At 40.1% G+C, this 25,493-nt stretch overlaps 1 protein-coding gene across 2 annotated transcripts in view; it reads right to left on the bottom strand.

Moving 5' to 3' along the window:
• The window catches only part of FLRT2 (fibronectin leucine rich transmembrane protein 2), a 96,020-nt gene that overhangs the window by 45,678 nt on the left and 24,849 nt on the right, over nucleotides 1–25,493 (bottom strand). The window lies entirely within an intron of this gene.

Raw genomic sequence — 25,493 nt, forward strand, 5'->3', positions numbered from 1 at the left:
ATTATTTAAAACCTAGTTCTACAAATTTAAAAATAATGGATACTACAAAACAAACTTTATAAAATATATGTAATGTCACCACTGCATAGGGAGAATTTTTAACCTTTCACTCCAGAAGAAAATAGAAGTCTTCATCCTGGGGCCAATCTTCAATGCTAACGTTACTGGACTCGTGACTATGAATGCCCATGAGGACCGACTGGGGCTTTGAACCAAAGGAAGGGAATGACCGCCATCTTGTTCCAAGAAGTGGAGACGTGGTAGAATTTTCTAAACTGTTTGAACTAGGACTCAATGGTACTGTCAAACTATTGTTTTCCTTTCTTTGACCACAAAATATAGAGGCCGGTCTTCTCTGGGGGTCAGTGGCATCCTGTAATGAGCCATGTGAAGCCACCGGCTTGTCATTCAGAGCACTGCTTGCTCTGTTCTAGAATCCTGGAACACCCCATGACTGCTGCTGCCTCCGGACCATCTCCAAACAAATGGGAAGCTGATTTGCATACACCTCATTTGCATTTTATTCATCCCCTGCCCAAATCTAGATCAGAATGTTTAATATCATCCCCGCTGTGGGAGGTCTCGTGAATTTAAGGCCATTTGTGGTCAATCATGAGAAGGTCTGGGTTCCAGAGTTGGGTTTATATTTGAAATTAAAAGCAGAAACAAGAGAAAACCTGCTGCAAGATACAGAGTATGAAAAAACAAAAAGACCAGTTACAGTATAAACGTGGCAGAAACCAGAAACCATTGCTGAGGGCTTGCATTTCCACTGATCAGCTAGCAAGTCACCATTCAGGGGCACCTAAGATGACACCAGGTACTTTACTTGCATTTCCACATTTAATCATTTTTTACTCCTTGATATACAAGGAAAGTCCAGAGGAAAAAGAAAATCAAAAGGCAGGAGGTTTTCTCAATGTTAAACATCCTCTAAACAGTAGAAGCAAGATTCAAACGTAGTAGTGTCTGGCTGTAACCCCATTCCTTCACCCGCCACCCCAACTCACCTCCCTTCTGCTGACCCCTTGTTTTCTGACATTAGCCCAAAATACAACAGAAAAGTATCCTAGTAAGTGTAAACAAAAACTTCAGCGATTCACTCAGCATTTGAATGTTTTCTTCTCCTTGAAGATTAATCAGCCAGAGAAAAACCGTTAACTTAAACTAAACTCTATTTAGGTTTATGAGCCAGATTTTGAGGTGTGTGCGAATGTTAGTTACCAAGAATAAATAGGCTCTATGTCATAATAAACACACACATACGTACGTGAACACGTATTTCTTGAGCAAACACAATTCCATTAGAAGGAGAAGACAAAACTACTTGTGAAAACTCTGCAAAAATCCTGCAACAGCATCTTCCCTGGATCATTAATTCTGGCCTAAATTTGCGACTATCAGACACACTGTCCAGCAGACACCCACCTGCTATTAGGCCGAATGTGCCCGGCATCTTGACATTCTATTGATTCCAATCCAAAGCTTATGTAAAAAAGGCAGCTCAGAGTCCAAAGGGAATTTTAGCCACAAATACTTTGGGAGAAATCCAAACAACTAAAAACAGAAAGACAGACAAGATGCAAATCTGAGTGACAAAACTGCGACAACTCAAACCAGACTGGTAGATGCTCAAGAACAAATCTGCAAACGACTCACGTCTCCCCTTTTGATAACTACTGATTTTAAGAAATCCCAATAGCCTCTACAAATCTGGACTATCACTACTGGTGCATATAGCCACAAAAAGATTTGTTATTACTCCAGGAGTGTTGCTTTCGAAGAGGACTCTGTCAATTTCTGCCCACTAGAGCCCTGTACACATTCAATAGAAATTTGTTGTACCACAAGTATGATCCTGATAATGACAAAGGTTCTTAAGCAGTTCAGATGAACCAGCAACTATATAAAGTGCTTAAGAATACTACATCCTTTAATCTTCAGAACACCCCCATGAGCTAAGAGTTTTATTTCCATTTTACAGATAAGGAAAATTGAGGTTCTGAGAGGTAATTTTCTCCAGGTAGCTGGAAAATGAGACACTAAAGAAGAGAGAGCATCAGGATTCATTTATAAATTTTCTGACACCTCCCAGCCTTCCTCCACTCCCAAAATAGCCTAAGCCTAAATGGGATGGGTGTATGTCCAATTTCCGAGTCCTGGCACTAGTGGCTTTGGTGGCAGCTGCTTGTAACAGTCAACTTTGCATAAACAGGCTGGCTCTAGTGACGTTCTTTAAAACCAGAATAATTCTGTCTTTACTTTAGCCAAGAGAAGGCACGCATTTCAAAATAAAAAGTAAATATATGTTTTTAAAAGGAGGCAAACGAGAAACCTGTAATCCCATCGAACAACATGGATTTCAGCCGGCCCCCACTCCTCCCCTCCACCCACCTCCCCGCTCCCATCGGCCACTGCACAGCCCCCTCTGACTTCAAAGGCAGCTCCAGGGGGAAGAGGAGCACGAGGTCCATGAGGGCCAGCTGAAGGGGGACCATATCCTTAGGGAAGGGTGGAGGACGAGTGGAGATTCACTACAGAGGTCAGTCAGCTCAAAGAAAAGAATTCAAAGTGTTTCCAAAAGCTGATTTCTATCAGGACCGCCAGGGCAGATCAGAAGGTATGAGGTCCCAACTGGGAGGGATGAGTTTCTGCTGCTCAGATCCCAGGTTTGCAGGGTGATCCCAGATTTCTGAGTGCCTGGCTGGATTTGAAGAGCAGGGGTGGCCACCCAGATGTCAAGTAGACTCAGTTTATCCCCACCATGACAAGGCAGCAGTATTTCACCCGCCCATAAAGCTGTCTGTGACCCTGAGCATGTCTATAATTTGAAGCAATACTCTTTTACAAGAATGCTCCTGAATTGAGCTATATAAACTAAAGATGTGACATAACCAAAAAGTTCCTTAAAATGGTCTGTAACATTCCTTAGCCCCCATTTTCCCCCCACTTGCTGCAGCGTCTATTTGTTTTGTCCACGATGGGGGTTGGAGGCCCTGCCTGGAAGTCAAGCCAGTGCATCCTTCCCTTCTGCTCTGCCTCTGATTTACAAGGTGACTTCTTCGAGACAGACACTTAGCCGTCTGTTCTTGGTTTATCATCCATCCGTTATCATTGTTACTGCTGCCATTATTATTCAGAATGATTATGGACTTATAAAGATGTTCTCATCTGATAATAATGTATGCAATATGCTTCTACACTGCCTAGCTAACATAGCATGCCCGTGATTTTTGTTCTGGCACAAGTCAAAAAAGCTGCTGCAATGGAATGTTTAGTAGCTTTCTGAACGGTTACACGTAGGACTGGGGAAAAAAAAAAAAAAAACAGGTGCCAATATACATACTTTTTAAACAGCGAACTGGGTGTACTTTTGTGCATAGATGACAACAAAATAGGTAACACCATATGCAACATTAGAAATATCTGGCCCTTTCCTCCTCAACTCAGTGTGGCAAACTCTCTAAGGGCAGTGATTGCCGTTTGCTGTCCTTGACGATCTCACTCAAGTCCTGTTGACAGTAGGGGAAGTAGAACAGGCACACTGAAGGCAGGGCATGGTCCTCAGAGGCCAATAAACTGAAAAACAGTATACTGGCTAGAAAGCAGAATCTTGAAGGAGAGCATGGCTGCAGGGAATTAATAAAAAAATCCCTACATCTTTTTTTAATGGCAGCAGCAGTGGGCTGTGACTAGAATTCACCTCTTCATGCCTGCACTCAACTCCCCTTAGTGTGGACGGGAGTTCTGTGACAGCATTGCAGGAGAAAATGGATTCATACGTCATTTAAAATGAATCATTTCACTTCCTCTCCTCCGTTTTTATACATATTGACAAAATATAAAAATACATTAAAAAAAATCGATCCGGCTTTGTAGTTTTCTACAGCAAAAGGAGGCATCAGAATTATAAGATTCGATAGCCTCTGAATAATTATTTAAATGGGGTCACCCACAACGGCATTCCACGGGCCTCAGATTCGCCAACCCAAAATGAAAAACAGGCAATGCATTACAAATCGCTCCTTATTTATTTTGAGATTTGAATTTCCATTTTATTTTTAACAAGAGCTTCACAGTTCGCTGACAAATGTTCTGAGCTGTATTTAGAGGAATAACTGTATGTAAGATCAGGAGCACACATGGACAGAATTGGTTTTTCACTTTTTCTGAACAGAAATACAAAACACGTGGGCATTGTGGGAACTTCATGTCAAGGATTTGAATTGGCCATCAGAATTCCTGCTCCTCTCTGAGCACAGTGGGTCAATGCTCTTGGAAGGATACCTGGAGCGCTTTCGAGGGGTGTCTATAATGCCGTTTCTCTGACGCAATAGAATATTTCTACCATCAAGCAAGCAATTAGTTTTACTGTGAAGAACTGCAAATCTGAAATGCATTTGAAAACAAAATCGACAAATGACTTGTTAGTCTCCTTGCAAAAGGTACAAGCAGTTTGTACTGTTATTGCTTTAGGAATTAGATTTTCAGAAGTTGGAAAACACAGTCTTTGGCTTTCCTTGAAAGAATGCTAGGCAATATGCTGATTATTTTTCAAAGTAGGAAAAGAAGGTGTTGAAAGCTTTTCATAACACGTAAAATTCTGAGTTTGCAAGCACCAAACACAAGACAATGATAATGTTTTGGCACTTTATAAACATAAGGCACTCTCTCTACTGTTTGGAGACAGCAAATACTTTTAGACAAATTATAACGTCCCTGTCTCTATGCCCAAATAGAGGAAAACAGCCAAATACTTTGAGGCATCAAAAGATAACTATGGTGATGAAAATACAGAGCTCTTATCCCAAAAGGAAAATAAGAAAAGCACATATAATTAAAATAGCAGCAAACCTGAAAGAAATCCGAATAACTGAGGGTTTGGTCATGAGTTTCTGAGACTGCCTCTGACAGAGTTTCAAATATAGCACAGATTGCAAGTAAAGAAAGATCATTTCATCTCAAGATTGGTCACTGGTGAACTCAATGGCAGATTATTAATCGGAGGAAGCGCAGAATATAAACATACGAGGTCGTGAATGATCTCTTAAAGGCTTAGTGCAATAAGCATCCTTCCCAATTCTAGAATATGTCCTCACAAATAGAAGCTTACAGGCAAGAGAGAATGAAGGTTTACCGAACTCCTTAAAAAGCCCTGTCCCTCCCAGACATTGTGTTAAGCACTTAACATATATTCCTCGCTTTAATCTTCTGGATAGCCCAGCCAAAGAGGTAGTATTATCGCTTCTTTACAGATGAACAATTTGACGCTCAGAAGTGAAGGCGCTTAGCAGTGGAACTATGGCTGGCAGGTGGCTCTCCTGGAACAAAGGGGGCCCCCCATTCTGTCTTCCCTCCTGCACCCTCTCGCTCTCTGCATCTTTTTTTTTTTTTTAATTTATTTTACTTATTTATTTATTTTTATTTATTTTTATTTTTGGCTGCATTGGATCTTTGTTGCTGCGCGCGGGCTTTCTCTAGTCGCGGCGAGCAGGGGCTACTCTTCATTGCGGTGCGCGGGCTTCTCATTGCGGTGGCTTCTCTTGTTGCAGAGCATGGCCTCTAGGCGCGCAGGCTTCAGCAGTTGTGGCACGCAGGCTCAGTAGTTGTGGTTCGCGGGCTCTAGAGCGCAGGCTCAGTAGTTGTGGCACACGGGATTAGTTGCTCCACGGCATGTGGGATCTTCCCGGACCAGGGATCGAACCCATGTCCCCTGCATTGGCAGGCGGATTCTTAACCACTGCACCACCAGGGAAGCCCCTCATCTCTTAAAGAGGCTTGAAATTGCTGCTGCAGGTTGTTCATTCATTAGCCCATCTGCCCCCTGGGAAGAAGCACAGTCTGGGGCAGGGTTTTCACTACTTGCTGTAAACCACTTTGTTTGGAGTCTCAGGGGTCCAAACCGTTCATGTCTCCTTACTCCCTTTGGCTACGCTTGGCAGGGGATTCTCGTTGTGGGGCGCAATGTGCCCATCCCAGAGCAGAGAACTTTCATTTCCCCATTTCCAACTTAACTTATACATACTTACGAAAAAGGTGAGTTATCTTTTCTTGAGCTGAAGAACCATTTGATCCATTCTAAAATAATGTTTTGAGGGGGAACCAGAGGTATCGGTAGATATTTGTTGAGTTTGAAGAAATATTTCAATAAGAACAAATTGTCTTCAGCTCCAGAAAATGGGAAACAGGGTTGTAAGTCAGAGTCCTCTACCCACACACACTCTGCTCCGAGGTACCCAGAGGTATCAGAGGTAGATATTCAAAATTTACCTGCAGCCTGTTTTAGGCGTAAGGACTGTAGAAGATCATCTGGGTCCAGGTTTCAAGATCTCAATGAGATGGTAAAAGCCCAGGAGCAAAGCCTGGGAATAAACAACCTTCAGATGATGAAGGTTGGGTCCAGGCTGCTGAACTATTTCCTTGGCAATCACAACCACCTATTATTACAGGCTCTGTGCCAGTATGGCCATATTCACAAGTGTGCCCATTAAGTGTATCTGAAAACTTACTAAATAAAAGCCAAAGTGAAAATATTTGCTGACCTAATGACCATAAGTCTTTTCTACTGAGTCAGTAAGACTAAGTGTGAGTGGTACCCAGAGATAGTGAGTCAGTAAGACTAAGTATCACTAAGCGTGGGTGGTACCCAGAGATCAATTTCAGTGAAAATGAATCCTGGTGGTGTTGGCCATGACCTGGTCTGCTCTTAAAAAATGGCCCAAGGCCTTTGTTTCCTACCTTACCCAGCATGTCTTGGGTAAATTTTTGCCAAAGTAGACTAAAGAGATGCAATTCACAAACAGTGGAAAAATATTCCATTTGGAATAAATACTATTTGGGAAGACAACACATTGGTCAATGGGGAGGTCTTAGGTTCCTCACAAGTCTCATCAAAATAAAGCTCTGAAATTTAGGAGATGGTAGTTGTACCCACGTGAGAAACACTGGAACAGTTTTCCACATGAAGTGATGGCTTAATAGGAGCAGTGTGGCTAGATTCCTTTGCACTCTAAAAAAAAAAACCCTTTAATTTATTTCAGGAATAAAAGTGAATGCAGCTCTGGCAAAATGCAGCATAAAGGGAAGAAAACGAGTGAAAGATTTTAAAAAGGCATCTTCAAATTTCTTTCTAATACAATGATCTTCCAAAGGTTCAAGACACAAGTTAACAGGCAATACCACAGCTTCCGCAAACCTCTCTTTGTCTAGAGATCCTTTTTGACCCCTTGGTATTAACATTTGTAAAAGAACCGGGACTGTACTGGCTTTCTATAGCATGAAAGGTTGCCAGGTGAAGAAAACATAATACAAATAAGGCATGGGACCTATGCATGCAAAAAAATATTCACTGTTTATCAGAAAATCAAATTTAACCAGGCATCCTATATTTTTATTTATTATATCTATTAACCCTCTAATAGAACAATCAAGCAGTCATGAGCAAATTTTGAATGAACTATTTTTGAGCTGGTTAATGGTGCAACCAGAGGTCCTTAACCACTATTGTGCTTCATGTTTTCCTGGGAAGCTCTTTGAAAATGCAGACTCCTGGGACCTTCCCCTAGAGATTAGTTCTCCTATGGGCCAAACATCACTGTGTTTACAAGTTCCCAGGTGAATCTTGATGCACACATATTTGAGAATGACTGTTTTAACCCAGACTAATAAAAATAAATGTGGAAGACACAATATGCCGGATTTCTTTGATGGCTCAAATCACTCCATTAGGCCTTTAGAGGTGACTCAGATGCCCTAAATCTTAAGGTAGTGTTAACTTGAGAATGTCAAAAGGAGGTAATGTCAACCCAAATACTGGTTAAGAAAATATTGTCATGGACCACTTCTTCATTACCCACATGAGGACACTGAGGGAGAACCACTCATTCTAAATTAGTAACCCAGAAGCACAACCAAGAATAGAATGACACCTGATGCCAGAATTCACCCCATGTTGTCATTTCTAAACAATTCCTCCTTACATCCTGTTTCTTGAACAGCTGAGAGAGTTGGCACACCCAACAGAAGGAGCTGAGACATTCTTCTACCCTTAGCTAATGTGCGAACTCCTTTGCCACCATGTAACCGTCCAATCACAGTATAACATAATGACATCCACGTTTGAATCAGGAATTATCTCAACAGATGTGAGCTGGGTCTTCATTGTATCAGTAAATGCTAACATAGCATTAAAAGTGAGTAAAGAAAAATCGAATTTTTCTTCATGGAAAATAAAGCTCAATGACTTTTTGCTTCCAAGGACATGCTGTCTGTGTGTGTGTGTGTGTGCGCGCGCGCGTGTGTGTGTGTTGCCTATAAATGGGCAGGAATGATGGAGGAGGGAGTGTTTCCTTCTCTTACCATCAGCAGAATTTCTTCTCTGGGGCATAATGGCCGTTGACAATAGCTCCACACACACCCTTGCATTTACAATAGATAAAAACTTCCCTCCCAGGGAGGCTATGTTTGACAATCCTGGGTTGCTAACTACGAGATACAAATGACCAAGAGGATGACCCAGCCAAAGAAAGATGTTAACACAGAAACTGTGGCTAATCAGTCATTAGAATGGCCAAGAACTGGAAAGCTAGAACTGAAGCATGGGTCTGTATGCAGCAGGAATTCAGGAGAGTGGAAAGCAGGCATTAGAGTTCTCTCTTGAGAGTTACTCAGACTTGTGTTCAAATCCGAATTCCATCTTGACTGGCCCTGAGATCTTGGGCAGGTTACTCAAACTCTCTGTGCCCCTTAGCCCTCTGGAAAATATAAGCAACAGCAGCAAACTCAAAGAGCTCCGGTGAGGATTAAATAAATTAGTGTGTGTGAAGTACCTACCACAGAGCATGGTACATGCTCACTAAATGGGAATAATGAGAAGCACGAATGCACATTTCTGTGGGCCCAGTGGGTCAACCCATCACCATGTATTTGCCAGTACTTAGGCACAGACTCTGTACCTAGCTACATACAGGACGAATGAGCAATAAAAGAATATCAAAGCCTACTTACTGTCTGCATATAACTAACTGTCTTATAATCCATGTACCAATATATGCTTAATAGCAACCCCTGCCATGAACGTGGGACCTGATTAACTGATGTTGATAATACAAAACATTGTAAGACACATAGCCCTGCCCCCATGTCTTGGTTGAGGAAATGACACACACCTGCTGGAGAAGTTAATGAAAATGATGGTTGAATAACAACAAAAGGACAACATAAAAGTACAAAGGGCAGTAGATGAATCACTGATGAGCAGTCAGACAAGTGGTATAACTGATAACCCCATCCATGAGCTCAGAGAAAAAGGGAACTGCCATGAGTTAAAGCAGTCGGGGAATTCTTCATGGAAGATAAGCCACTTGAGACTGGACTTGAAAGAAGAGTAGGATTTAGATAAGCAGAGAAGAGGAAATCCTAGATTTATGATACAAGAAAGTCACAGAAATGAGAAAACACAGGGCTAAGTGATGACTTGGAGATACACAGTACATTAGCCGTGCTGTTTGCAGCACTGAATGCCAGGCACAGAAGTTGGACCATTGCTATTTAGGCCGGTGGTTCTCAACATTTTATTGTTTGTCTCACCACTATACAGCTGTCAGATAATAACAGTGATCATTCTCAAGGCTCCACTCAAAAGTATTTGGGGTTGCATAAATAAGACTGATTGTAGATTATATAAAGTCCTAGTAAACTGGCACTAGCATCCCCCCCAATTCCAAACACACACACACACACACACACACACACGATTTCACTGACTGCAAAACAATAGTCTCTTGACACATGGTTTACATGGCTGCCTTGGGACAAGAGCCTCTAAGAGCGTTAGCAAGCCAAATCAAGAGACACTTGATAAGGAAAGAAGGTGCTCTCTGTGTTCTTCAAACATCAAGTGCACTGAGTCAGAGAAGGAGAGTCCCTCTGTGGCTCTGCTCCAGTGGCCTCCCCCAGCCCACCTTGTTACAATGCCTCCCACTCCACCATGGGAAGAAAGTCAAGGAAATATTCAACACCAGATGAATAATGATTACCTTTGATTCTCATTTTTGGCATCAATCTTTGATACAGCTTTTACACGTGTCAGTGGAAGGGAAGAGCCCAGAGATTAGATAAACCATTTCTCCTTTCTTATGGCCACATCCACCACCCCATCCATTAGGTTATACTTTTTAAACTGACAATTATGGACCACTGAATTAAAATGTCATAATAGGTACTATTTGGCCATCTAATATTTCAATATCCTCCTTACTCCACAAAGTTCTTTATATTTATAGTTTGTTAAAGTTTCTGAAACTAATGTATAAGAGGGTGATTACTTCCATTTTAAAAGAAATTCTAGAATATAAAAATGTTATAGCAGATCCAAATATAAACACATTATAGCCGACCCTAAGCTAACATCACATTGATTCTTAAAATCATGCACGCTTCTGAGAAAAACCTTAGCAGATAGCATCCTGTGATAAAAATAAAAGTATATCCATTTTAAACAACTTCAGCCTTGAGCAAATCAGATGAAGAAAGGCCCTGGGTTCCAAATCCTTAGGATGTCACCAGGGCCCAAGATACACTGTAATCACCTTACAGCCCCCCAAAGCCAGTATCACTAAGAACCATAAACAGATACTTTTTAAAGAGAGAAGTCTTACAAACACTTGAAGCAACAAATGCTTTAAAATCTAAACTCTTGATTCATGGCAGACTACAATGAAAATAAGTATAAGGAACATATTAAGACACCAGAGCTGTTCTCAAGGAAATAATGAAAATTTAAGGGAAAACACAAGCATAAAGAATTCCTTAAAACCATGCACTTCACTCTTTGCTCTTTCAGTAATTGTATAAATTAGAGCACATCTATGCAATGTTTAAAAAAAAAAAAAACAACTCTAAATGTGAATTCATTTAGCTGCTTCCAATACTGTGGTCAGGTTGAGGTAAAAAAGTACAACTATGAATCCTAATGCCTAAAATGAAAAGAGTTCAGTTATTACATGTTCAATTTTGTATGTATCTACTCAGTTATTTACAATATCCTCACATAGATTCTAACCTGGAGTTGGAATTTGAAACCTACGAAAACCAAGGGCTTTCATCTTCAATATTCAGCACGAACTTGGCATCGGAACAAGAGAACATCTTTGAAGGAGCCAAGGTATAATTTGGGACAAAAATGACAACTCTACTCTCCTGGGTGATGGCTGTCAATACCGGAAGCTTACATGAAATTTCTAAAAATCTTATATGTTCTGGTATAATGTTATAAGTAATAATCCTAGTTATTACTTTAAAAAAAAAAAAAAAAAAAAAAAAAAAAAAAAAATACCGGAAGCTAGAGAATGGTGATGGTGGCGATACACAGTCTTATGTGGTGTGAAACCTTGTCACTTTCTGTTCCTGATTTTTTACTAAGGTTGAAAATGATATATCCATCTGGAGAAAGCCTGTTTAAAGAACATGGTAGTAGATGAAATGGACATATCAACATCCTATCAATACCACTAAGACTGACTCTCTGTCACATTTAATTAGCATGCTCCCAAAATTGAACTGGTCAAAACCTGTATAAGAAAACATCTTGGTAATGGCAGCACTTGTGATGATTTTATCGCTAATGCGAAATCCTTCCAAAGGCACAGAAAAAAAAAAAGCTTTAATAACATTATTTCAGGATTGGTATCCTGCCATTGTCTCACTGGTGTTCAGCAAGATAAATGTATTTTTTAGTAGCTCTGATAAAACCATAACAAACTGGTAACCAAAGGGCCCAGCGACAAAAATAAACCTCATCTGAAATTCTTAAAACACACTCCTTTGTGTGACTGTCTGCAGAGCTTTATGAGAACTCTGTAGCGCACTCACAATTGTTCTGGTTCCTACTGGTTCCTTGTCTCTAAGGTTTATCTCTAAGGACCAAGTTAAATGCATCCAGGGTGGTGTTCACTGTAGGAAATGATCTCTTCCTCCTGTTGCTCTTGCACTGCTCTGGTCCACAGTCCCAGCACAGAGGGCTAGGTTCCACCCTCCTCCTTGCCCCTGGTGCCATTTCCTGGTCAGCTCAGGGAACCAGAGGGGCTCAGTTTTGCCCTTCTCTCCATCCTAGGCTAGAAACCTGCATTGACACAGGTCTCCTTAACAACAGCTGGTCAGCTGTCAAGGACGTGGGGTAATGACAGAGCTGCTTTGGGCAGACACATCTCCTCTTTTCTTTCTAGAGGAAACCAAGAACAGTGCCCAAGAACAAAATGATAACCACCTCTACTGGCTGAAGTGCCTTCCTTTGGTCCCACAGAGCCCTCAGTAGTTTGTCACAGTGTCCAAAAGGTCCACCATGAATATATTCCTTTTTTTCCGTGAAGGGTTGCGGTTGCTAAGAAATTACTGTCACAATGTTACTACTGATCATGATAGGGTTTACTCATTAATTCGTATCAGAGCTGGAATTTCTAAGATAAAGGCTGACCTGCAAATCCTTAAGACATTAGGATAAGAGGGGATGAGAGGGGATGGAAAGAATGAGAAGCAGAGAGAAATGGTTAATATATACCAGGCCCTGGGCTAGACATACATACCATGTCCATTAACCTCTAGGCTTCTCTATTTTACAGACAATGAAAATGGATTTCAAAAGGTCGAATAACTAAGAGGAGAAAGGTAAAGAGCCTAAGAATAGGAGGAGGGAGCATCCAAGGCAGGGCTCCACAGTGAGTGTCCTCATTAATTGGAGGGGAGGGCAGGATCAGGACACTGCATCCCTGAGGAAGTTCATGGAAACAGAAAAGACAAAAGAAACGACAGGTAAACTAAATGTGAAGCTCAGTCACCATCTTTTGTGCCATTTGATTCAGAGTTGCTCCCAGCTTCCTGAGCATGAGTACATTTTTAAGGAAAATCCCCATCTATATTATATAAAGGAGGAAAATTAAATTCAGTTGGAAATACACCTAGCAATGACCACTGTCTCGGTCCTAATGCCTCCCTCACACATGGTTGTTAAGGTTTTCCAATCATCTTCTAATTTCAGCATTCATCCTCCTTACAATAACCCTTTCCATTGTCCAAGCAGGGCAAAGAAACTCTTTACTTTCAGCAGGAAACTGAGTGACCAGCCTAGGGCAGACTTGGAACAAAAACCATGTGTTCTGCCTCAAAGACCCACGTTCCTCCCCCAGCGCCCTCCTTCCCCAAGTCAGCGAGGTTCTACGAATAGAGACAGTGTTTGCTGCCTTCTCACTTCCTTGTCTTTATTTGTCCCCTGATGAAACAGGATAAGGGGCAAATTCTCAAAGAACCCACCATGAGGAAGATAGAGATGGCTAATCTCCAAATAAGCAGTAAGACTCCTTGCTCTACAGAGGAACTGTGCAAGTCTTCGGCAACCCACCTGCTGGGAGGAGGGTAAGCCATGCTGTCGTAGAACCTAACCAAGCTGAATGTTCCCCTGATCTCTATAGGAAAATGAAATTTACTCATAAGTCCTTTGCCCTATGCTAGACCCCATCCTAAGTGCTTTACAGATATTAAGTCATTAAATTCTCACAACAACCCTATGAGTAGGTACTGTGATTGCATCATACAGAGAAAGATACTGAGGCAGAGTGATAAAGACCTTGTCCGAGCTCCTAGGTAAATAAGTGACAAAGCCAAGGTATGAGCCCAGGTGGTGAGTCTGTCTTTGGAATCCATGCTCTTAATCCATATAGTATGGCAATAGGGCAGACATGCATATGACACGTACACAGAGTATGTCTTCCTAGAAAGTTCCATTCTGGTCTAACAGAGGAAGTGTGTAGAAGGAGGTCCAAACGACCTTTGGAGTTTCTATTATGTGCAGGCACCATGGTATGATGGGAATACCATGATGTTCAAGACAATGCCCAGATGCCCATGGGGTTCTGAGGGGACGTGTCAAACATGGCAGCTGACCCGGGCTGGTTGCAAGCACTTCTGCAAAGTTCAAATCCAATATCCTGCTCCCAATTGATGGACACGTTTGCACACACCTCCTCTAGCTCCTTTGAAAAAGATTACCACTGAGCCAGGCATCAACACATTTTTCATTTTAAATAGGTTCCAATAGATGTGTCCTTCCTCCAACTTTCAACGACACTGGCTGAATCATGAGAAATTTTGGTGACCTGTGGAAACTATTTTCATTACTTTCTAGTCCCAACACAAATATTAATATTGTTGAAAGTTCTGCACCATATTACCCTTCATCTGGCAGAAACGGACTGTTTTTTTCATCATGACTAATTCACAAACGACCAAACTGAAAAATATTTACGCTTGCTTCATTCTGGGAAGCTGATACACTGAAGAGGTCTGTTCCTTTTCAGTCATGCCGAAGATTTGATAGGATGCAATACTGCAACTGTTTTTCAGCCTCCAGATGACATTTTCTCTCCCTGCAACTAGGCCGGGAATATAAACCCTGAAGAGTATACCACACATATTTGGATCAGCTACTGAACAATACTGAATATTGCATTTTCCCAAATGCTTTCACCAAAATAGCAGCAGAAATCTTCATCTTACACACACACACACACACACATACACACACAATCATGGGAGTGGTGAGGATGGTTCTTTTAGGATTAGACTAGAGAATTTACCAAGTGTTATCTTATGGGCTGAAAAATCAAAATGATCCTCTGGATTCCTTTACAAAGCCATTTCATTCTTGAAGAACTGCCCCAACTTCAGTCTTGAACGTAGTAATAATGTGTGGTATTCATTCAGTGAATACCTTCTTCCCTGACCCATGAGTGAGTGGCTTATCAGCGTACTCAAGCCCACAACAATACTTTGATGTTTTTCCCTTTAATACCTGTAGAGCCTATTGTTTGTTGACTCAGGTACACGCTTTAGGGTCCTCAACCAGAGTGAATGGGGCAAGTGCCAACAGGAAAGTGGTTCTCTGTCCAGGTGCATCCAACTTTGTCTTCTAATCTCCATTCTATGAGTCATCAGGATAATTCATGAGAAAACTACTGCTGGCACAGTAGCATTTGCAAATTTCCCTAAACTTGTCATTTTCCTATACTGGTTTATCTGTCAGCATGGCCTAGATCTGGCAGAAAGCAGAGACCCATCCTTCTCGTTCTAATGACTGGGGGTATGGGAGAATCTTACAAAAGTTGATTCGTTTTGCTTATCCACCCTCTATTGAAAGCAGTGAAGTCTCTGTCTGGAGGACTAACAAAGCAATGGCTTTTCTCCCTTAAGATAACGGCCTGTCGGTAGGCATTTTGTAATAAACTCTATTACAGGTTCTAAACCTTCCCAAGGCCCCATGGATTCAACAGGTAGGAGTACATCAGTGTCACACGTCAAGTACATTTTCCCTCATGATTTGTAACAGCTCTTTTAATCTAGGAGTCTTTTTTTTTTTTTTTTTTTTGGAAAACCTGTGCAAGTGTTGCCAATATTTTAAACTCAAACAAGTAATAGTTTATAAGAAATATTACAAGAAAGAAAACTAAATATAGGGAACATATACATATTTCAGAATAAGTCTAAGTCTACCTTAACAACTTTGCAAAACGAAATTACATGTAATGTTGAATCTAAAGAAATTCTGGGCGGTTAGGTGAATAATTTAAATGAGTCTAGATATTTGGCATTATCTCAGAACATCTGGTGCATGACTGAATTTTTTTATACTTAACCTGGTATGTAAGCGTAGAGATAGATAGCCTGACATTTAGTTAGTTTCTGAAAATGACTTAAACTAAAATGCAGAGTGGATCTTCCCTGTACAGGGTTATATATACATAGCATAAAATGATAATCTAGGAGTCTTTTTATGCTATTTCCAAGTGTCTTTTAAGCATGACAATCCAAAATAGCAACCCTTTTTTAAAGCTAACAACCTGTACTTTAAAACCAATAACCTGAGCGCAAGGACCCTCAAGCATGTACATCTTATATATTCTCTGTATTCTGAAATCATTTGAAAATTTAAAAAGTAAATAAATTTGGTCACTAGCCATGCATGTACTGGAGCAATGGTGATATTCCCATTAATCAGATTAAGAAACTATCGGGGTTCCAGAGGCTGTATAACACTCCAAATAGCTCCATCAAAGTCATTATTTTTACACCCAGCCCATTAAACCAATTGCAGAATCCCCTTGTCTCATATCCACATTTTAACTGAAAATGGATGTGACAGATTTCTTATGAGAAAAATAATAGCACACAAGTGACATTATGACAAAAGCTATTTTTATGACTCCATACATCCTGGTAATATTAAAATCACTTCTCTTATGCAAAAACAATATATGACACTGCAGACTGCATGCCATTTTGGTCAGGAAGAATTTCGCTATCCTCGTCCCGATAAAAACAGAAACAAAACTGTTTTTAAAGTAGGGTATTTCATTTCCTTTTTCTTAAGATCCCTGAAAGAAATGGAAATGACAGAAATGGGTGTAGTTTAAAATAAGACTTTAGGATTTCTGTGGCTTTGCATCTTGAATGTTCTGTAAAATATCTTATAAATTCTGTTCCTAAGACTGGTATAGTTCATAACTCTACAACTCTTTTCCTGCTGTCATACAAATGGTGAGAAAGAAACAAGACACAACCAGAGATCGTATGATAAATATCCTACCTCCTTCTTACTATGAAACAACCAGTGTACATTCAAAATTTCCCTTTCAATATCATATAAATTTTTTGGAACCCAACAATTCAGGAGTTTGAATTCTCTTTTATATTGAGGAAGCAATATTTTATAATCCCAAAGACTTGATTGAACCATAAAATTAAATTGTTTGCTTTCTGGTAAGAACCAGGGATGCAGCTGAGAACTAATTCATGGCTATACAGGAAATATGAGGAGAACAATTTCGTGAAACAAAAGGAGATAAATTTAAATGGGTATTACTGTACAAACTTAAGACAGGACAAGGTGATCCACATGAAATGTGTCTTAATGTATGAACTACCCCATAGAATCAGAATAATAATCACCACTAGGACTTACACATGAATAATAGTCTTCAACTTGCAAATCACTTTTAGATAGGATCTCACAACTGATCACCACAAAAACCTTTGAGATCAGCACTATTATAACGCTCATCATATAGATGAAGAAGTTGATTTGCAGAGCTGCACAGTTTAAGAACTATTACATTAAATTACATATCATTTGTTTCAATCACGAGAGGTACAGTACTATTTTTCTGCAATAGTGTTAACCATGCCTACAAAAGACACAGAAAATGGTTCACGTTACAGGACCTTACTTACAAATACTTTTTTTCATGCTATCTATGAGTCTAATGGAACACTCAGAAAACTAGCCCTTTTTGCCAAAGTCAAAATGTCTTCACATAGATCTTCCATGAATACATTTCGAATGGTCTTGGTTGGAACAACGGACATGTAATGATTTAGGCTCTTAATTACCTAAATATGTTTCTAACTCAGTTGTTACTTTTTGTTTGTTGAATTTTTGATTATCCTGCATCCCTCTAAGATAATCAATTTATACTAAAATGAGGGAAACCAGTGTCCCTTTTAACACTCCCAAGTTGGTCCTCACCAAAGGGTTAAAAAAAAAAAAATCACGAAATCTTCTAAACCTATCCATCCAACTCAAGCAATACACAGTCATCAGCCAAATCAATCCATGAGACATGAAAAAAAAAAGTCATTTGGCTAGAACGTTCTCCATATACCGGCAGAGAAGAACGGGTTGCCGAGTGTCACTTTGATTTTCCACCATGTTAATACTGAAAACAGTGCACTGAAGTGTGAACCCCCCTGCCTGCCCTATACTTCCCTTGATAACATCATCTTATGATCAACTGAAGGAAAGGGATCAATGCCCTGACGTCCAGCTGTCCATTCACGCATCAAATGTAGGAGTACCTTTTTTTAAGGGCCTTTTCATGCTCGGACTTCTACCTGTGTCAACGCTGTCTTCTTTTTCACTCTATGTCTTCATTGAGATTTAGAGTGAACTGTCATCTATGAAGTTATATACAAATATCAGACACATCCTCTACCTAGGAGGAAATATATGTAATATTTCATGTTTTTTGAGAGAGAAGTCCAACTCTCTCTGTTTTTGTTTTTCTTTCCCAAGATCATATAAAGTACTGGGGTCTGGAGGTAACAGAAAATCTGAATGATGTCAGTCACAACAGAAGTACCCTTGGGAAGCATTCAATGAATCTGGCATTTGTTAAATAGCATAGACTTTGGAGTCACATAGAGCTGGTCCCATTCCAATCTCATCATTTTCTGGTTGTGTGGCCCTGGTGACAGAGGTAACTGTTGTGATATTACTTGGGTGTAATTGTAATTATGAAATAATTCTTATTTCATAAGACTTCTGTAATGGTTACACTGAGTAAGGCAACAGTGTCCAGAAGACCATAATTCTCAAAAAATGGTATGTGTTTCTTTTAAGAACTAGATGCCCTATTGATGCTTCTAGCTATCTAACTTTACTTAAGAAAAAACAAAGTTAAAAAATCATGTCTTTATTATTTATCTTTATATTTAACACAGTGGAAACAGCCTTCAAAAAGCAAAACAAGAAGCCCAGGTTCCAGTTCACACAGCATCTCAATCACCTCTGGGTCTCTGGGACTCAAGAGCTTTGTCTCTTCTTACCAGGTTCTGTTACAATCCATTGATTTTTTCCTCACAGTATAAAATTTCCTTTGTTTAATTTCATTGGGCCATTTTCCCCTGGGTCACTCTGACCGATTATGTTCCTTGTTGTTTATACTGTTCAACCTTCAACAGATTTCATTTTGAAGAACATGATGCAATCATGTGATGGAATTCTTTCTTGTTATTGAACTGTCGTTGCCTAAAGAGTGTCCTAAAGAACAGGAAAATAATTGATGCCCATAAGCATCACAATCTTTAAGACAATTATGAAGTAAATTAGAGATCTTGCATTTTGATTAAAGAAAAAAAAATGTGGAGTAGGGTTGAGAGTTGGGAACTAGCCTCAAGTAGCTGACATTATATACCCATCTACTCTCTCCCCCTCTCTGATATTTATATCTCATTTGATTCTCAGAACAAGGCCATGAGTTGGTATTATTACCTCAGTTTACAGAGGAGGAGACTGTATTTCCAGAAAGTCAAATAACCTGCCTCACAGCCAAAAAAAGGGTAGAGACTGCACTCAGACTTGGTCTTCTTGATGCCAACTGCCATATATCCTCTATGGAGAATCCAGGAATAATATCAAAACTTTACATTGTCTACATTACATTCCGATTACTTTGGGTTTGAATTTCAGAAGTATCCATGGCTACGTGAAATGAAGTGTCCCTTTGGAAACCTGAATCAGATGGACTCGAGAAGCTGACCAGGTGTGCAGTAACTTTCAGAAGGAAATGAAGCCTTTTCTCCCACGAATGCTCTCCCCCCGTTGTTCAGAAGCTGCTCTAAGCATTCCATTTCAGAAACTATCTGCATTTAGTCCAAGGCCTTACTTATAGTTTTAAAATGTAAATACTTTCAGAAAACAAACATTGAGCATTGGTGTCAGTCATATTCACTGTAGTGGCAATGAGTTCCAACTTATCTTGAGACCAGTTGTATTGGTAAGAGAGCTTGAGGACAGAAAAGAAACATGGTGACAGAAGTGTCCCACAGAAGGGAGGATGGGGTGCTCTGGAACTGGTAGGGGCACTAAAGCCAAACAACAGAAACAAAATACAAAGACAACAAGAGCCACAACCAAAACAATTTTGTAATTTTACCCAAGGCTTGGGGCTGTCTTAAAGAACTAATGATTTTCAAGGCTCCGTTATTATACATTTTAAAATAAGGGAAATTTACCATTCTATTTAGAAAGGTTTCCAGTGTGAGTCTATGTGATCTCACTCCTACTTTATCACTGTATACTAGGCAGCCTTTCTGCAGTTTTACTGGTGTCAACAATATCACCTGCTGTAATAATGGGAGGAGAATTTCCATGCAGGCAAAAGCCATGTATTAGGATGCCTTGTTTTCTACCTGCCAGGGTTCTGTGAGTGTTCTAGTATATTTCCAGCACTTATTCTGCCCAATTCATAATCTAACAGACGGCACCATTAAGCAAGTATCCTCGGTAAGTCAGTCTCTTTGAAAATGAGGGCAAAGAAATGCAGAATAAAATTCCGTTGACTAGAAGAAAACGGGTCCTTACTCCTTACAGTATGTCGACGATGGCTGACAAATTTCTAGCGGATATAATCTCGCAGAACATATGCACGGTAACGTTTTACAGCAACATAAACTGAGATTGTGAGATACCTTGATAAATAGCTACTTTCTCACCCCAGGCTGTGTGCTTCCCTCTCCAGACACATACAGCTCCCATTACCACCCAACAGCCAGGGGAGAATTACACACTGCTCAGGAGACGGCTTCTGAAACAGTGAGGAGATGTTAAAAAGCTGCACTGAAATCAGGGTGGTGGAGTAGAAGCACGTTAGACAGAATGTAATATCAGCTTTGGAGGCAAAGAAATATCCACTGTGCAACAGAAAGGTAATGAGGAAAAAAAATCTAGCATTCCACGCACTGACACTGAGCTATTAACAAGGTAAAATGACCAAATATCGGTGCAATTTGGAGCTTGCATTTTCTGTTTTGGGAATTACGATAATGTGACAAGGTTATCGTTATAATTAGGAGAGTAATTAAAGTAGCAGAGTAATTGCTCTTCCGCGTTTTTTTTGTAGTCAAAAAGATCTAATTGTATAAAAAAAAAAAAGGAGAGAAAAGAACATTCTTCATTTACTTTTTAAAATTTCTCACAAGCATCTATCTCAGAACCCAAGAGCAGGCAGACTCGTCACACTGCACCTAGCACCTTTCAATTTTCTTCCCTTGAACCACTTTTTTTTTAGCTGTTACAAATTACTTGTCACATAGCATGGATTTTATGTGTGAAGACTGTCTTTATTAGGAGTCAGTTTCTGGTGTGTGTGATATCATTTCTAAATCTGATAGGTTAAGATGTTTTTCTCCTTCGTGCTTCCTGATTCTGGACTTAAGTTTCGAGTAATTGTATGTTCACACTGTCTCACCTATAAAAATGAGGAAAAACAGAATTGTTTCACCCAGGTGGGTACAGATCCACATACAGTAGACAAGTAAAACTTTAGAAAGAAAGAAATAAACCTACCCATCCCTGAAGAGTCGGAGCTGGGACAGACAAGGTCTGTCTGTCTGGCAGAAACACTTTGAAGTACGGAAATGAGGAAGCAGCATGAAGAGATTTGTTGAAATTTCTGGGGGGAGAAGGGAGTAACTCTGGCAGAGATGCAAGAAAGTCAACATTTTTGCTCAAATCCTATGGGCTTCTTGAGACAGATAAAAAGCCCCGTCCATCCGACATGAAGCGAGAGTGAAGGAGACAGGAAAGCCACTAAAAGCTGCTGATGCCAGGGGAAGCCCAGGGTCTGGGGTCTAACCTGTAACCTGACATCTAACCTGTGGATGGCAATGGACGGCACAGACCTGGGGAAGAGTGGTGAGTCCCAAGAACTTCCCTGGAGGGAAACCGAGCCACATGATCTTGTGCAAGTGACAGCACTTCTGTAAGCCTCCCTTCCCTTACCTGAAAAACAGTGATCCTATTCCTCTAATTCGTTGAGCTGCTAAGAGGTAAAAAGAAAAAAAAAAGCGTAAAAAGACTTTATAAACAACAACATCTATATTACATGTACTCATATGTACATACATTACACATATATGTATGTATACACATATATTACATAGCGCATATCATCTTTACCATATGCAACTATGGTTTAGCTCCCGGGCTCCCTTTCCTCTAGGTAGTGCCTTTCAAAGGACGGCTGAACTATTTAGAAACAAAAGAACTCATATTCATTTTGCTGTCAGTTTAGCCCCAAAGTGATTACTTCCTTTGCCTGGTAGATCTCACACTGCTTATCGGCTTAGCTAATTCTTGTTCCTTCAGCAAGGATCAGCTAAAAGGTTACTTCCTTGTGGAGCCTTCCCAGACTCCCAGAGTAGAAATGAGCCCCACTTCTACTCTGCCTCCAGACCTCTGTGTACACCCCCCACCCCAGCCTGCCCTCTTATCCATCTACCACCAGACCATGAACAGCTTGAGACAGGGGCTGAGTCCCCGCATCTCCGTACTGCTAGGCTGAGCACGTGTTCAAAAAGTATGTGTCAGCTGAGCTGAATAACAGATTCTTCAGCAGGAGTAACTACGACAGTTATATATGTCTACATATGCTGATGCATATTCACGTGTACATATCTATGTGTATGCATGTGCTTTTACGTGTATTTATCTGGCCTCATAAATATATTTTAAACGCAGTTTTCTTTGATGAGGACACTAAACTCTTAGGAAGCCACTAGCCACCCACATTACCAGATCCAGAGAAAGTGATGGGAATAACTAGTTCCTTTACTTCAGATTACCTTATTCCCTAAAGGTTATTAACTCCTCTGGCAATAACAGCATCTCGCGATCACTCTAAAGAAACACTATCCAATATGCATGATGCAAAAGCATTTGAAAAACAAAATGTTGATCTGGAAGGGATTCATGTAGCGGGAACTCCCCGGCGAATAAACACCTTGACACTGATGCTACAGCTGCTGCTCATCTGAGCAACTGCATCTTCCCCTTTCTTTTGTGATGTGATTTTAAACTGAAAGCATTAGGTAGCAAGGAGCACTGTAATTAAAGCTTCAAGCAGAAAATGATTGAAGAAGCACTGAAAAAGACTTCTCCTTCAAAAGTGCATTTCAATTCTCCCCATGTCTCTAGAAGACAAATGCTTCTGACAGTCTATATTTTACCAGTTTCATTTAATAATGCATATCGACATTTACCCAGGAACGTCAGCCGTTGCTTTACTTCTCATTTTAAATCAGCTAAGCACCTGCCCATTCCCATGACTCCAATCCCCTCCCTCCACCCACCCAGTTTGTTTTCTCTGTTTGTTCTCATTTACTTACTTTTTAAATTAATTTTTGAAGCAAGGATATATGCTTCAGGGTGAACACACTAATTCCCTAAAAGACCTGAATATAACTCTGGGGGCAAAGGAGAGCCCCTTGCCTCTTGTTTTGCTTACAAAATGACAAAATCATAACCCAATTGAAAACATACACACACACGCAGAGGACATACACGTTCCAAGAGCAAAACAGACTACACGGCGGCTTCATTATTCTTATGGTCTGTACTTAGAACACAGTAAGAGATACTGTCTACAAAATTCCATCATGTGCTTTATTTCCTAAGAAGGATTCCAGGTTCACTATTTCTATAATCACCATTTTCCTTCTAATATGAGCTTGTGCTATACACAAGTTAGTTCTAGAAGTGTCTTTTATGTTTTGCTTTTATTTTTATACTTTCTGGGTTTGTGTAGGGATGTTAACTAGCCCATCTCCTTTTTGAAAATCCAGGTACCCTACTAATAATACCTCATAGTTATAATGCGGTAAACTTAAGGAAGAAACCATTTAAGCAAATTTATTCATCACTTCTTTCAATACTCCGGAGCTGTGGAGGTATTTCAAGATAAATATGATATGAACCTTGCTCTCAAAGAATCAGCAAACTAATAACAGAGCTACCTCATAAAAATGCTTTAAAAAAGAACACTCTAAATTAGTTATGAATTTAAGCTTCCCATCAAGTAAGAGGGTCTGTGTTTTTTGAAGGGGTTTATCACTTAGAAAAGAAAACAGGAAGAGTTCACAAAGTCTTTTACTAGATCAATTATAAAAGGTAGAGAAATTGTGCTAGTAAGGCGTTACGTATAAGTAATAGTCATAGTTATTAATTTAATATGCATGTACTACATGCCGGGCACTGTTCCGAGCACACAGTATTAATTCATTTAATCCTCCCAACACCTTTATGCGGTAGACATTATCTCCATGCTCTAGTTGAGAAAACTAAGGCCCAGAGAGACAAGTAACCAAGTACAATGACGAGGAGGGATCTGAGCCCTACGGAGCCCGCCTCCAGCGCTAGCTTAATCATTTCCTACAACTGCCTCTAAGCCTTGGCGCGCCCCTGCAGCATAGAACATATGGAACTTCCCGGGTCGAAAATGGATTTTCTCCAAGGGACATGTGTGGTCCTCAGACCAAGCTCAGTCTATGATTCCATTTTTAAAGCTACAATATTTTTAGCAATAGAATTTTATCACTAACTTTTTAAAATTAATAGAGCACTACTTATAGGTGAATTTAGGGTAAGAAAGCAGGGTATTTGGGATGTAGGCTAGAGCTTGTCAAAAGGTAAGTTAAATATCTGAAATTAAGCTCTTACCAATAAAATTAGTGTGCCCTGCACACACCCATATACACCTAATTTTCAACCACCCAGTGGGCATTCTTTTAGAATGGCGAACACTGCAGATGAAATCCATATAGTTGTCTCTAGGTATGAAACTTTAAGAAAATTATGAACGTCCAGACAGCACTGCTTATTACTGCTTTAATTTTAAGAGAATCACTGTATATTCCAGACAGTCTTACGAAAGTACAAATCTTCTATATTCACAGGACTGAATTTATCAACTTAGTAGTGAATTTCTTAATTATATGCCTTCTATCTATATTGTATTAACATCTCACTGCTAGAAAATAGAAACATGCATACATCTTTATGCTTATTTCTTCTGCTAATTATTTTTTAATTAATTAATTTATTTATTCATTTGTTTATTTATTTTTGGCCGTGTTGGGTCTTCATTGCTAAGCGCAGGCTTTTCTCTAGTTGCGGCCAGCGGGGGCTACTCTCCGTTGCGGTGTACAGGCTTCTTATTGCACTGGCTTCTCTTTGTTGCAAAGCACGGGCTCTAGGTGCATGGGCTTCAGTAGTTGCGGCATGTGGGCTCAGTAGTTGTGGATCTCGGGCTCTAGAGCGCAGGCTCAGTAGTTGTGGCGCATGGGCTTAGTTGCTCTGCGGCATGTGGTATCTTCCCGGACCAGGGCTTAGAACCATGTCCCCTGCACTGGCAGGTGGATTCTTAACCACTGCACCACCAGGGAAGTCCCTTTCTCCTGCTAATTATTAAAAGTGTTTTTAGTCATCACTTTTCTAATTTTTAATAGTTGGAGTTCTTCCCATTTTCTTCTCTCCTTACCAGATTCATTTTAAGATTTTAGATAGGGAAGAAACAGTTATGTTGCTGACCTGTAGCATCTCATAGGAATTTAGGCATATTCTGACATACTAACTAGTTCATTTCTGAAGGTACAGCAAGATTATTAGGGCTGCTAACCTCCTTTGGCCCCTTAGCTCAAGATCTGAATCTACTGTGAAATGTGACGTGAAAAGACTTCAGTATCTCGTCACGCTTAGATTTTCCCTCCTTCCCTTTCAATAAAGATAGCTTTTACACAGAGTAAACTAGCATACCAAGTGGTCTCTAAGGACCACAATTGCATTACCAGAATGATGCCTGTCTCCATTAGAAAGGCATTATTAGATGATG

The sequence above is a fragment of the Eschrichtius robustus genome, chromosome 1 (assembly GCF_028021215.1).
Source record: "Eschrichtius robustus isolate mEscRob2 chromosome 1, mEscRob2.pri, whole genome shotgun sequence".
NCBI classification, from domain to species: domain Eukaryota; kingdom Metazoa; phylum Chordata; class Mammalia; order Artiodactyla; family Eschrichtiidae; genus Eschrichtius; species Eschrichtius robustus.